At 41.7% G+C, this 13,424-nt stretch overlaps 1 protein-coding gene across 8 annotated transcripts in view; it reads left to right on the top strand.

The window, feature by feature from the left end:
• The window catches only part of LOC127963516 (vinexin), a 53,836-nt gene that overhangs the window by 15,943 nt on the left and 24,469 nt on the right, over window positions 1–13,424 (top strand). The window lies entirely within an intron of this gene.

The following is a 13,424-nucleotide window of genomic DNA, read 5'->3' as shown; positions in this document are numbered from 1 at the left end:
ATTTTGCATTGATGACATTCAGTATGTAATACACAATTCATGTGTAATTCCAATACAATTCATTGATCATTCAGAAACAATCATATTTGTCTATTTAATATACAGTAGTCAAAACTATATTGATACTTAAGCTACATGTAAAGTGTATGGATTTCATTGCATTACATATCAAATATCATGCAAAATACAATCTGCAAATGGCTTTTAATCTACTGCACTAGTGTTTGCTTATATAATGCAAAGACATTGATGGATATTTAAGTATGTCCTAAGTGTCCGCCCCTGAATATGTGCACAAAAAACTAATTATGTAATGGATGTGAATCTAGTGTAAACATATAAACTGAATTGAGAGGAACAGTTAATTACTCATCTTGAAAGTATATTATACTGTATCTGCTGATATATTTATATAAACCACATGATGGAACGATCATCTTTTCCAGAGCAACAAACAAACGGCCCACGCTCAGGACATTTTCTAAATGCCTTCGTGAAAATGAATGGAGATGCAGGATAGAGTTCATCTCATCACTCACTGGGGGATAGTGTGCAAATGCTCTTATTAGACAGTTGGGATTCACCAGTATGGTCAAAAATGTGGTGAATTTGAGACACAGTTCTCAGCAAAGGTCTGCACATGGTATACAGTGAGTCTGTTAATGATTGAATTGACACTTTCACAGGCTTCTAAGAAGTTATAAATGTCTGCATATTCTGTGTGACTCTCACTTTGGTGTCTTTCCAATAATAATAAAAAAAGGTAATTGTTTGGCTATAGTCACCACACCACCTGAGATTTGAGGTGAAAATGTGACTAGAGAGAGACTATGATTTCTGGAATCTTATCTAGATTAGTTGAGTCATGAATCAAATTAGTAATTTGTGTGTGTATTACCCACATATTTCAGTCATTTTTTTAATTGGAGGGTTTATCACGCTAAAAAATTAACTTATTATTGTTACAAAGGTCAACCAGACCAATTTTTTTAAGTCAGCATTTTCAAGTAAGAAAATCTCAACATCTGTAAAAGATTTTAAGAAGATTTAAGAAGCAAAATTATGCGATATTATATATTTAAAAAATAATCTACACAAGTGCGAACTCAATCTAATGTTTGAAAATACTTAATGGCTTTTTTAAAAGCAGATATACATGTTTGGATATTTTAACTGGAAAACAAAATAAAAGCACATGTTATCTTTTATCAGGATCAGACTCTTTGTTGACCCCTCAAATCTGAAGTATTCTTGGGTAGCTTTAAACACACAGGCCTTGGTCAGGGTAAACAATTGATTTTTTATTACGTATTTATCTTATCAAATGCAATCATGTATACGTGTTCATGTGAGTGCTAAAACAAGCTGTCACTTCACAGCTGTCACGAGCGCTGTTGCTCGAGCAGTTATTATCTTTGAGGAATGATGTGTATCCTACAGTATATTCAGTTCGCACTCCCTAAAAACTCATAATGTCTTGATAACAGACAAATTGACGTATTCAAACACTAACAGTTAAAACATGCCAATTTGTGGCCAAAGAGCTTTTGCAATAACACGTCATACCCAGCATGAAACATGTGACCCGGTATTATGTAAGAGCTGTTCACTTTTGTTTGATTTGTAGTGCACTTCTTCCCTACTGAAGTCACTGGATCTGCTGAGAGGATGGGTGGAGCTCATTCACTAATGTTCCATAGGTCACTCAATCATACCCAAGACTCGGACTTCGTAACTGGTGACGCTGCCCTAAAACAACTCGTTCAACAAGAAATGTCATCATTTACTCATCCTCCTGCTGTTCCTAACCTACAGTATATGGGTTTCTTCAAGGACACAGACATGCAGTTACAATTAATGGCGACTGAAGTTTTCAAAGTTTCCAAAAGCACTCAAAAGCATCGTAAATGTGGCCTATGTAACTCATGTGCTGTATTCCAAGTCAAACTAGGCTATAGTTTTATATGTTATGCACTGATAATCTTGCCCTCAGTGAGCTGTTAACTTTGAGCTGATCCAATTTAAAAGAATGATTTGAGCTTGTGATCGAATCTTATTTATCATGAAACCTTACAGTATATATAACGCATGAGCCATATGAACTACTTTTATGGATTTTTATGGTCATTTTGGAGCTTGACAGACCCCATTCTCATTCACTTTTATAATATTGAAAAAAGTGACCAGGATGTTTGTCAAAAGTCACTTTTTACATTTCACAGAAGAAATAAATAATAACTAATTTTGGAATGGCAAGCTGGTGAGTATATGATGACATAAGCCTTGTTTCTATGTGAACTATCCATATAAAGTTCCCTGTGGGAAACATGATTTCACTTTACTAAATGTCTTGGATTCCCACAGAGTTTGAGCATGTGGATAGTTTTCAGTGCTATTTAAAAAGAATATAAAAGAAAGGCCATAAAAGAAAGGCATAATACTGTGATTCGGCTGGTAAATTGTTATCTCTATATAAAACCACCTGACGGCGGATGGAAACATCAGTGGATGTGAAACAGGAAAAGTTTCAGCGATGATGTCATTGGGAGTATGCCCTAAAAAAAAAAAATGGTAACATCCAAGTTAACTGGTTTTTAAGTCATTGCAATATTTCACATTCAATCTTCAAATTAATGTAGAAACAACATAAAGATATTTTTTTATATTTGTTTAATGGCATCTTTTTTATGACTGAAGGCGAGTTTCACTGATACTAATACTTTTTTTAAAAGAGTTTACAGCCATTAAACTTTACAGTATAATTGAGAACTACCTATTTTAACATTTATTTTTAAAAGTAACAACTTCTTATTGAAGTAAACTTGAAAAAAGATCTTCACATAAACACAAAATAATACATCATATTTACCTGCGCCCTTCAGCAAGTAGCGAATATACAGACATTTTATAAAGTTATCAAACACTAAATTCTAAATTAAATGTAGATGAATCTTTAAAGCTGAGCTGCCACTGCTAAATGCTCAGTATGAACCCAAATGTGTTGTTATTACACAACATAGAATAATCAATATAACACTGTATTTCAGGGCTATTGCTGGTTGTGGGATTAAATAGATCCTATTATTGATGAAACCAATAAGAATGCAATTATACAATGGAGTTTGTGGTTTACAGGGTTTTATTAGAAACAATCTGGCGAAAGCAACACTCGTCTGCATAGAGCATCACTGCAGCCTGATGTATCTTCAACATATGCAAGTGATTTGACTGCAGTAATTAACTTACTGACCCCTGCAGTTTACCAGACATTCATTAAGCAGAATTTGTGTCCTAATCAAACCAGTTACTCATCACAGATGGTATGCGTGTTCACTGCTTGGAGCTAAAGGCCGTAATGCTTAGTAATGTTGCCGGAACTCTTAGTGGCTCATAAAAAGCAGAACCCTGATTAAATGTTAATGATTTTTCATTTAGGTCTTACAGATTTCCTGCATGTCTGTTCCTATAAAATAAGATGAAACACAGATAAGGACTGAATTAAGAGCAGAGGAACAGTGTTTTGACATTTAGGTTGCACTTTTCCCATGAAGCAGGCCAAAGAGCAATGCTTTTTTCTACCTATGTGTAGTAACAGCCTAAAAGACGTATTTAATTAGAATATAATGTTGTTCCAAATCTGTTCATTCTATTGCAGAACAAAAAAGAAGATATTTTGAAGAGTGCTTCAGCTGTTTTTGTTTATACAATTGCAGTCAAAACATAACAGAACGCCATTGAATTTAATTTGGTGGACAAGAAAAAGTCCAGGTTTGGAATGACTTGAGGGTGAATACATTGTTGGGTGAACTATTCCTTCAAATAGACATTCAAAGACTGTTTAAAGTGTATTGTATAGTACAGGCTTTCAAAAATCAAAAGCACCATTCTGAATGGCTGATGTACATTATTTCCTGGAAGTCAGGATGCAAAGGTGTTTCTGTGGTTCTAGGATCCACTTTCCTGTGCATTGCAATATGTCAGCGCTTTATGAGTGGATGATTATTGCGGTTTTATCTGTTTTAAATGGATAAAGGTTTTTGAATGCCAAAACTTTGTTTTAGATCATCCCCAGTAAATACTCTGCAGGTGACAAACACATGGCGCAATGTGGAGCTCAAAGACATTTCCAGATATTGGGGAACAGGCCAGCCGTCCCATCTTGTGCCAGTGACCTCAGAGTTGTGGGATGCGTGTCTGATGTCATTGCCAAGTTCACAGAGTCCTCCGCAGGGACATTCCTCATCCCACTCGTCCACATCATCCCAATAGCTCCCCTTTTATCATACTGGCTCTTCAAGCAAATACATTTCAGAATTGTGTGTTGTATACAAACATACATCGGTAGAACTGTTTCTTGAGCAGCAAATCAGCATATTAGACTGTTTTCTGAAGGATCATGTGATACTGAAGACTGCAATCTAGTAGATATAGACCTATATAACGTCAAATGTAGTTTATGTATACACCCTCCAGCACAGTTCTGTATGTCCCAGATGAAGATAAATGGACAAATCAGGTCTGCTAGCCTGCTGTCAGAAGAATGCAACATTTATGCATTGCAGATGCTTGTTGTTTGAGTTTTGTAATCTGCAAAAATTGCTTGGAGCGCTCAAAACAAACAGCAGTAATGCTGAATGTGTTCTGAGGAAGAATCTGAGCGTATTTCACCAACGGCTCTCTGAGGGAGACGTGACCGTATTAGGTTGTGTTTCAGGAGTCCTGAGAGAATGTGCTCTCTCTTTCTCTCTCACACACTGCTCATTTAGGTAATAATGGTCTGAGGAGCCAACAGCATTGCAGTCCAGTCTACAGTTTCTTCATTCGCTCGTCAAGGCATAAATGTTTTGATTTAGAGATCTTTTGTTTCAGAATGCACCTTTAAGACGGTGGTCTCAAACTGAGTAGTCAGTTGATTGACTGAAAATGAGTCAGGTCACTGGTCTTTAGGAAGCTCTGTGTAATTAGTATGGGTTTGGGTTTACCTGAACCTAACAGGATGGTTTTCTCAGGGGGGACTTAAATTAGACAGGTTCTTTTGTCCAAAAACAACTAGGCTATACCAGTGCTTCTCAAGCAGGGAAAAACTTTGATTTAAATATACACCATTCAGAAATTTGGGATCAGTTTGTTTATTTATTTGTTAATTTAAGAAACCAGTACTTTATTCAGCAAAAATTAATTAAATTGATCAAACGTGAATAGTGCTGTCAATTTTTTTTTAAGTTACATTTATATTTTATGTATATTTATTATTATTTTGGACCTTTCGGATTATTCACGATTAATCGTTTGACAGTAAAGACGATTATAATGTTAGAAAGATATCTATTTCAAATAAATTCTGTTCTTCGAACTGTCTATTTATCAGTGAAACCTGAACAAAAATCATGGTTTATAACACTGATAATAATAAGAAAATAATTGAGCAGCAAATTAGAATGATTTCTAAAAGATTATGTGACACTAATGACTGGAAAATTCAGCTTTGCCATTACATATGAACAGCTCAATTTGGAGAGTCTCTAAAGTCTCTAAATTTAGAGACTTTTGTTCAGCAAGGATGCATTAAAGGGTTAGTTCACCAAACTACAAGTGACAGTAAATCTATTTCAAATGTGAATGTTTCAAATAGACATAAGAAACATATATTGAAATAAAAAAGTACCAAACTTTTGAACGGTATGTATATTGCTTTAAGAGTTGTAGAGTGCAAACTGTCTGAATGTCAAACTAGTCAAACTAGTCAAACTCACTAATGCCCACCATGACCCATCCCTGATTTTGAGTGCTTCAGGATTTAGTCCTCTGACAGGTTCATACAGATGTATAATTACACACACACCCACATACACACGGCTCTCTTTGTCTCCTCCATACAGTACATGTGGAGACAGACAGTACAATAAATCAACTCTCCTTTACTCTTAGTTGTACTATTTCCGAACTGGCTATTGAGTATTATGGGTCTTTCTTTTATTTTGATTAAGTGACTTGTGATATATGACTTCGCAAAGCATGTCAGTCTGCAACAAAGGGATTTCATAATTATAAATTAAAAAACAGGCAAAAGGTTGGTCGTCTTTTTCTTTTTTGTGAAACATATGAATGAATGGCCTTAGTGTTTAATTGAATGCACTGAAATCGTTACCCTTTTACAAACTGAATTCAGTTGACTGCTGAAGAGCAGGAACATGAATGATTTGTTTGTAGCACGCTGACATGTCAAATACAGCTGTGATCCTTGCGTGTGTCACATGACGTCATGAAAAAGAAATAGGATATTTGTGGTTTGCTATTTTGTTTTTATGCTAAATTATGTGGATTTTGAAATGTTTTTGTAATGTTTTGTACACACCCTCACATGCCAAACACACTTTCCTCTTATCGTGTAACACAAAAGATGTTGTTTAGCAGAATGCCCTGGCAGTTAGTACACATACAATGAAAGTGAATGTGGATGGATTCAACCAAACTCCAATGACAAAAAGCACCAGCTTTAGAAAAGTAAAACTTTTTGACTTTTGCTAATGTAACGCTGAGTCAGGGGCGTTATGATCCATAAGCAGCTTTATTTCAATAATCAACAGAGTAAACAGAAACAGATCAATCAGGGGCGTCAGATACAACGTAGACAAATCAGAATCATAAACCTTGACAGAGCGTAGAATCAGGGCTGGTGGCTGGCAGGCAGAGACGAGAGAACAAGGCAGTGGTCGGTAAGGCAGGCGGCAAAGAATCAGAGTCCAATAAGCAGTCCAGGTCATACACGGGAGATCAAACAATGGGAAAACGCTCGGTAATGTCTGCATGGGCAAAACAAGACTTTGCGTTTGAGAGAACAGGGCGAGTTCATTAAATAGGGGATGGAGATGAGCGACACCTGTGCAGGTAATCAGCCCCAGGTATGGGGTGTTATGGGAAATGGAGTTTTGAAAGAGGTTAATACTCGGGCGACGGTTCCCTCTGGTGGTGATCGGAGGGAGCCACAGAGGCTGTGTTTGTGACAGAGCCCTCCCCCTGCGAGCGGCTCCTGACGCGATGAGGTGATCGTCGCCGGGGTCTTCCTCGGGGTCTAGGAGCGGGTCTGTCTGGGTGATCTCGATGGAAGTCCGTGATGAGAGTGGGGTCCAGTATGTCATCAGCATTGACCCAGGACCTTTCCTCCGGACCGTACCCCTCCCAATCGACCAGATACTGTAGGAATCGGCCCCGGCGACGTGAATTCAGGATTTCGTGTACCTGATAGGCCTCCTGGCCATCGATGATGAGGGGAGGCGCTCTCTGGTCACCAGCCTCCTCTAGGTTCTCCGCTCCTCTCGGTCCACCAGCGGGCTTGAGCAAGGAAACATGAAAAGTGGGTGAGATACGGTAATGAGATGGGAAAGATAGTCTAAATGATACTGGGGTGATTTGACGGAGGATTTTGAAAGGGCCCACATACCTGGGACTAAGTTTCTTGGATGGTAGTCTGAGGCGAAGATCCCGTGTGGACAGCCAGACCCATTGTCCGGGCTGGTAATCCGGATGAGCTCTGCGGTGTCGATTGGCCTGATTTCTGGTCCGACGAACTGCTCGGAGAAGGTGAACATGAGCGCTGTCCCAGGTCTCCTCACAGCGTCTCAGCCAAGCATCAACTGCAGGTAATTCGGATGGTTCGCCAGACCATGGGAAGAGAGGAGGTTGAAATCCTAGGATGCACTGGAAGGGAGTCATGCCAGTGGAAGGTTTTTGAAGGGAATTTTGTGCGTACTCGGCCCAGAGAAGGAAGCGGCTCCAATCATTTTGATTCTGGTTGCAGTAGGATCGAAGGAAACGGGAGAGTTCTTGGTTCAGACGTTCGACCTGTCCTTTGGATTGTGGGTGGTAACCTGATGTGAGACTAACATTGATGCCCAACTGTTGGCAGAATGCCGACCATACTCTGGAGGTAAATTGGGGACCCCTATCGGAGACAATGTCCTCCGGGAGGCCATAGAACCGGAACACATTCTCACAAAGTGCCTCTGCTGTTTCGAAGGCAGTCGGGAGTTTGGGTAATGGGATGAAGCGGCAGGCTTTGGAGAAGCGGTCGATCACAGATAGAATTGTGGTTTTGCCCTGCGAGAGAGGCAGATCAGTAACAAAGTCGATGGCTATGTGGGACCAAGGACGTTGAGGAACGGGTAACGGGTGAAGAAGACCAGCGGGTAATTGATGGGATGATTTGTTGGTGTTGCAAGTGATACAGTTTCTAACGTAATTGATGGTGTCTGCTTGCATTGAGGGCCACCAGAAGCGGTTAGATAGGAGCTGGATGGTGGCGGTTATACCGGGGTGTCCTGAGCTTGGGGTAGAGTGGACCTGATGTAGTACTCGTTGTCTCAGTGTTTGAGGGACGAATGTGCGATTCTGGGGAGTCTCAGGAGGTGGAGGTTCGATGCGTTGGGCCTCAATGATCTCAGTCATAATGTCCCATTGGATGGGTCCAAGAACGATCGTGGGAGGAATGATGGGTTCGTGGTCTGGAGTTTGGTTGTTGGTTTCGTAGAGACGAGAGAGTGCATCTGCTTTGGTATTCTGGGAACCCGGACGATAAGTGACTTGAAAATTAAATCTTGTGAAGAAGAGCGACCACCTGGCTTGTCTGTGATTCAAGCGTTTGGCTGACCGGAGGTATTCAAGGTTGCGGTGATCCGTAAGGACTGTGAAGGTGTGTTTAGCCCCCTCTAGCCAGTGCCTCCATTCCTCGAATGCTGCTTTCATAGCGAGGAGCTCGCGATCTCCAACATCATAATTCCTCTCGGCTGCGTTTAGTTTCCGAGAATAAAAGGCACATGGGTATAATTTCGGTGGATCTCCCTGACGTTGTGAGAGTACAGCCCCGAGACCTGAACTTGAAGCGTCTACTTCCACAATGAATTCCTGCTCTGGATCAGGATGATGTAAGATGGGCGCTGTGGTGAATCTATCCTTGAGGGCCTGGAAGGCGTTGAGGGTGGCGGAGGACCAGTGGAGACGCTGAGAGCCCTTCTTAACCATAGAAGTCATTGGTGCTGCGATGGAGCTGAAGTCGCGGATGAACCTTCTATAGAAGTTAGCGAAACCCAGGAAGCGTTGTAGTTCTTTGAGAGTCTGGGGTAGGGGCCAGTTGACTACAGCGCGAACCTTCCCCTCCTCCATGGCTACTCCTCCAGCGCTGATTACATAACCCAGGAAGGAGATAGTCTGCTTGTGGAATTCACATTTCTCCAGTTTAGCATACAGTTAGTGCTGGATTAGGCGTTGGAGGACGGCTTTGACCTGTTTCACATGTTCTGTATACGTTTTGGAGTAGATGAGGATATCGTCTATGTAGACTATGACCCAACGATTCAACATATCCCTGAATACGTCGTTCACAAAGGCTTGGAACACGGAAGGACTGTTGGAAAGGCCGAACGGCATGACCTGGTATTCGTAGTGCCCAGTGGTGGTTGAAAAGGCCGTCTTCCACTCATCCCCTTCTCGAATTCGGATCAGGTTGTAGGCGCTTCGGAGGTCCAACTTCGTGAAGTACTTTGCTCGGCGTAGTTGCTCTAGAGCCGCTGGGACGAGTGGCAAGGGATATCGGTACTTCACCGTAACGTCGTTGAGGCCGCGGTAATCTATACAAGGGCGGAGTCCTCCGTCCTTCTTCTTCACGAAGAAGAATCCTGCAGAAGCTGGTGAAGTTGAAGGTCGAATGAATCCCTTGGCTAATTCCTCCTCGATATACTCCTTCATGGCTGCGGCTTCGGGTTGAGATAACGGAAACACTCTGCCCTTGGGTGGTTGAGCGCCTGGCATCAGCTCAATGGCGCAATCGCCTGGTCGATGAGGAGGTAGTTGCGCAGCCTTGGTTTTACTGAAAGCCTCCTGGAGATCGTCATACTCTTGAGGCAGTTGAGAGGCCGATGAGGAAGTATGAGTGATCGTGGGTCGGGTGCAGGAATGGAGACAATGTTGTTTGCAGTAATCTGACCATTGTGATATCTGTTTCTTGGACCAGGAGATGATTGGATTGTGTTTTTCCAGCCAGGGCAGTCCCAAGATGATGGGGTTATGAGGAGATTGGAAGCTGTAGAGGTGGATCTTTTCAGAATGGAGGGCCCCGACGGTGAGTTCTAACTCCTCTGTGATGGTTTGGATGCGACCGGAGCCCAGCGGTCGCCCATCTAGAGCTGCCACTGCCAAGTGAGAGGTACATGGAATACAAGGGATGTTATGAGTCTCCATGAAAGTGGTATCAATAAAATTTCCCGCAGCTCCGGAATCAATCAATGCCCTCACCTCGATGCTAATTCCCTTAACATATAACATGACTGGTATTTCTAACATAGAAGAAGATCTAGAAGGATAACTCACCGCAGCTGAATGTCGCGGCGGTCGAGTGGGGCATGAAGCCCGTAGATGTCCAGCCAAGCCACAGTATAAACACAAGTTGTGCTGTCGCCTGCGTGACTTTTCCTCCTCGCTTAATCGGGTAACTCCGATTTGCATGGGTTCTGGATCCGGGCTTGAGCTGTTGACTGGGGTGAGTGATGAAGTTCGGTATCGGGGCCGACGTGCCCGAATCAGATTGTCTACCTTGATGGACAGATCGATGAGTTGTTCGAGGGTTTTGCCCTCATCTCGGCAGGCTAGTTCGGTCTGCAGCTCAGCATCCAGTCCCCTCCTGAAGTGCAGGCGTAAAGGGTCGTCTGGCCAGCCAGTTTGTGCAGCTAGGGTGCGGAATGAGAGAGCATAATCTGCGGCCGATCTTCCTCCTTGACGGAGTGCGATAAGCTGTTCGCCAACCTCCTTTCCTCCCGCGGGATGTTCGAAAACCTCTCTGAATCGGAGCAGAAATGCTGAAAAGGTGGTGAAAACTGATCGATCACCGTTCCAGATGGCTGTGGCCCACTCTAGTGCTCTCCCCGTGAGCAAAGAGCACACAAACGAAATTCGGCTGTCCTCTGTGGGATATAACGAGGGCTGCTGGTTAACAAACATCGAACATTGTAATAGGAACCCCTTGCATCTGGCAGGTGATCCATCGAACTTTTCTGGGAACGCCAAGCGCGGGCTTACTGAAGCGGGAGGTGTGGCCACGGCGGCGGCCATTTGCTGTGGTTGAGGTGCTGCTGGAATATTTCCCTCCGGGGTTTGCAGGCGGAGTGATTGGAGGGTTCGGATCATTTCTTCGGTGAGAGAGGTGAGTCGATTCAGCTGCTGCTGATGGGCTGTCAGCGCCGCGGCTTGAGCGGATACTTCTGCCGTGATCTGGAAAAAAGCCGCTGGATCAATATCTGGCAAAGTCTTCTGTAACGCTGAGTCAGGGGCGTTATGATCCATAAGCAGCTTTATTTCAATAATCAACAGAGTAAACAGAAACAGATCAATCAGGGGCGTCAGATACAACGTAGACAAATCAGAATCATAAACCTTGACAGAGCGTAGAATCAGGGCTGGCGGCTGGCAGGCAGAGACGAGAGAACAAGGCAGTGGTCGGTAAGGCAGGCGGCAAAGAATCAGAGTCCAATAAGCAGTCCAGGTCATACACGGGAGATCAAACAATGGGAAAACGCTCGGTAATGTCTGCATGGGCAAAACAAGACTTTGCGTTTGAGAGAACAGGGCGAGTTCATTAAATAGGGGATGGAGATGAGCGACACCTGTGCAGGTAATCAGCCCCAGGTATGGGGTGTTATGGGAAATGGAGTTTTGAAAGAGGTTAATACTCGGGCGACGGTTCCCTCTGGTGGTGATCGGAGGGAGCCACAGAGGCTGTGTTTGTGACAGCTAATCTATGTCTAAGTCATATATTAGCTTTTGTGAGGGACAGACAACATTTTTTGTCAGAGAAAATCTGAATTCACTTGAAAAATATTTGTGTTCCCACAGAAACTTTGCATTTACATGCAAAACTTTTGCATTCACCCAAACAACTGTTCACTTGTAAAACTTCCCAGAAAAACTTTTGTGTTCTCCTTAAAACACTTTGTGTTTAGTCACAAAACTTCTCCATTTCCCAGAGAAACTTTCCCTCAGAATTTTTGCATTCACTTTCATATAATTTGTTGGCTTGCAAAACTTTTGTGTTCTGCAGAGTAATTTTGTTTATTTGCAAATCTTCTGCGTTGCACAGTGAAAATCTTCATTCACTTGCAAAGGTTTTGTGTTCCCTGAAGAAACTTTGCATTTGAAATGACACGTGGGCAAATAACTGACAGAAATGTAATTTTTGAGAGAATTATTCCTTTCATGTTTAGTCCTATTTCACTTCTGTCCCAGCGTTGCACTCCAGCCTAAATACACACGTATTCTCATGAGATAACGTTGCGCACTCTCATTAACAGATACAGTTCAAATCCATATGTGTTAATAAGCAGTGCCACTCATGCACATAAACACCCACGCTGTGGGACCCTCACATACTGAGAGATCATTGTGAAGCACACATACATAAACACACACTCAATTGTTTTCTGTTATGCAATGGAACTCATTCAAGACTGGTGAGTCATCTGGGGCAAGAGAATGAGAGAAGAGAATAACCCAACATATAATCCCCTGTGTGAAAAGCCCAGTGTTCATAGCAGTGGATACAGCATTCAGGAAACTGACGGCAGTCATTATGGTCTCCAGTTCATAGTTAATCATCTCACATGGAAAACACTCTAGGAGTGCTTGCTTCATGGTTGCTCTCTCAGAGCGGGAAACACTGATGTCAAATGGAAAGTTAAAGTCATATGAAACATTTTATGTTGGACAGTTCCCCGGTTGCCATGATGACTGAGTTTTTTTGTGGTTTTTAAACTTTTGTTTTGTAGAGCTATAGGAAAATGTTCGTATGTTTTCCTTGTTTAATCATTTTTTTGGTTCAGTTATATCTAAGGATGATTACAGAAGATATGATTGGTCATCTGTGCTGGTTTTCACACACTTATGACTTGTTGGAAAGTTTGACCGGTGGTCATTGTTTAGTTTTTCAATGCCATGGCAACAAAGCAGTCTTGTGATTTTTTTTGTAGCTGTAGTTGCACTTTCTGGCCTTGCACATTTCATTTTTTATCAAAAAAAGTGTTGAAGCAATCAGAAATGAACTCTGACAAGCCCACTCCACAGATTGAGGTTAAATCATGGTAGAGTACGTTGTTACAGCCACTGAGACCATCCAAGACATGGCCATGGCAATGAGAGAGCAAAACATGCAAAGAACTATGAGATAATGAGAAAAGACCAAACGAAATTGGGAAATACATTTTTTTTTTTTTTTTAGAAATTAAGTTGCATTTGCTTTAAAAGAAATAAATGAAATGGAAATGTATTGTGAAATATTATTGCAATAAAAAAGTATTCTATTTTAAAATACTTTGAAATGTAATGTATTCCTTTAATTTAAAGCTGTATTTTCAGCATCATTACTCCAGTCTTCAGTGTCACAT

Source organism: Carassius gibelio, chromosome B8 (assembly GCF_023724105.1).
Source record: "Carassius gibelio isolate Cgi1373 ecotype wild population from Czech Republic chromosome B8, carGib1.2-hapl.c, whole genome shotgun sequence".
In the NCBI taxonomy this organism is placed as follows: Eukaryota; Metazoa; Chordata; class Actinopteri; order Cypriniformes; family Cyprinidae; genus Carassius; species Carassius gibelio.
The sequence above is the reverse complement of the archived record's forward strand: the minus strand, read 5'-3'. Positions and strand labels throughout refer to the sequence as shown.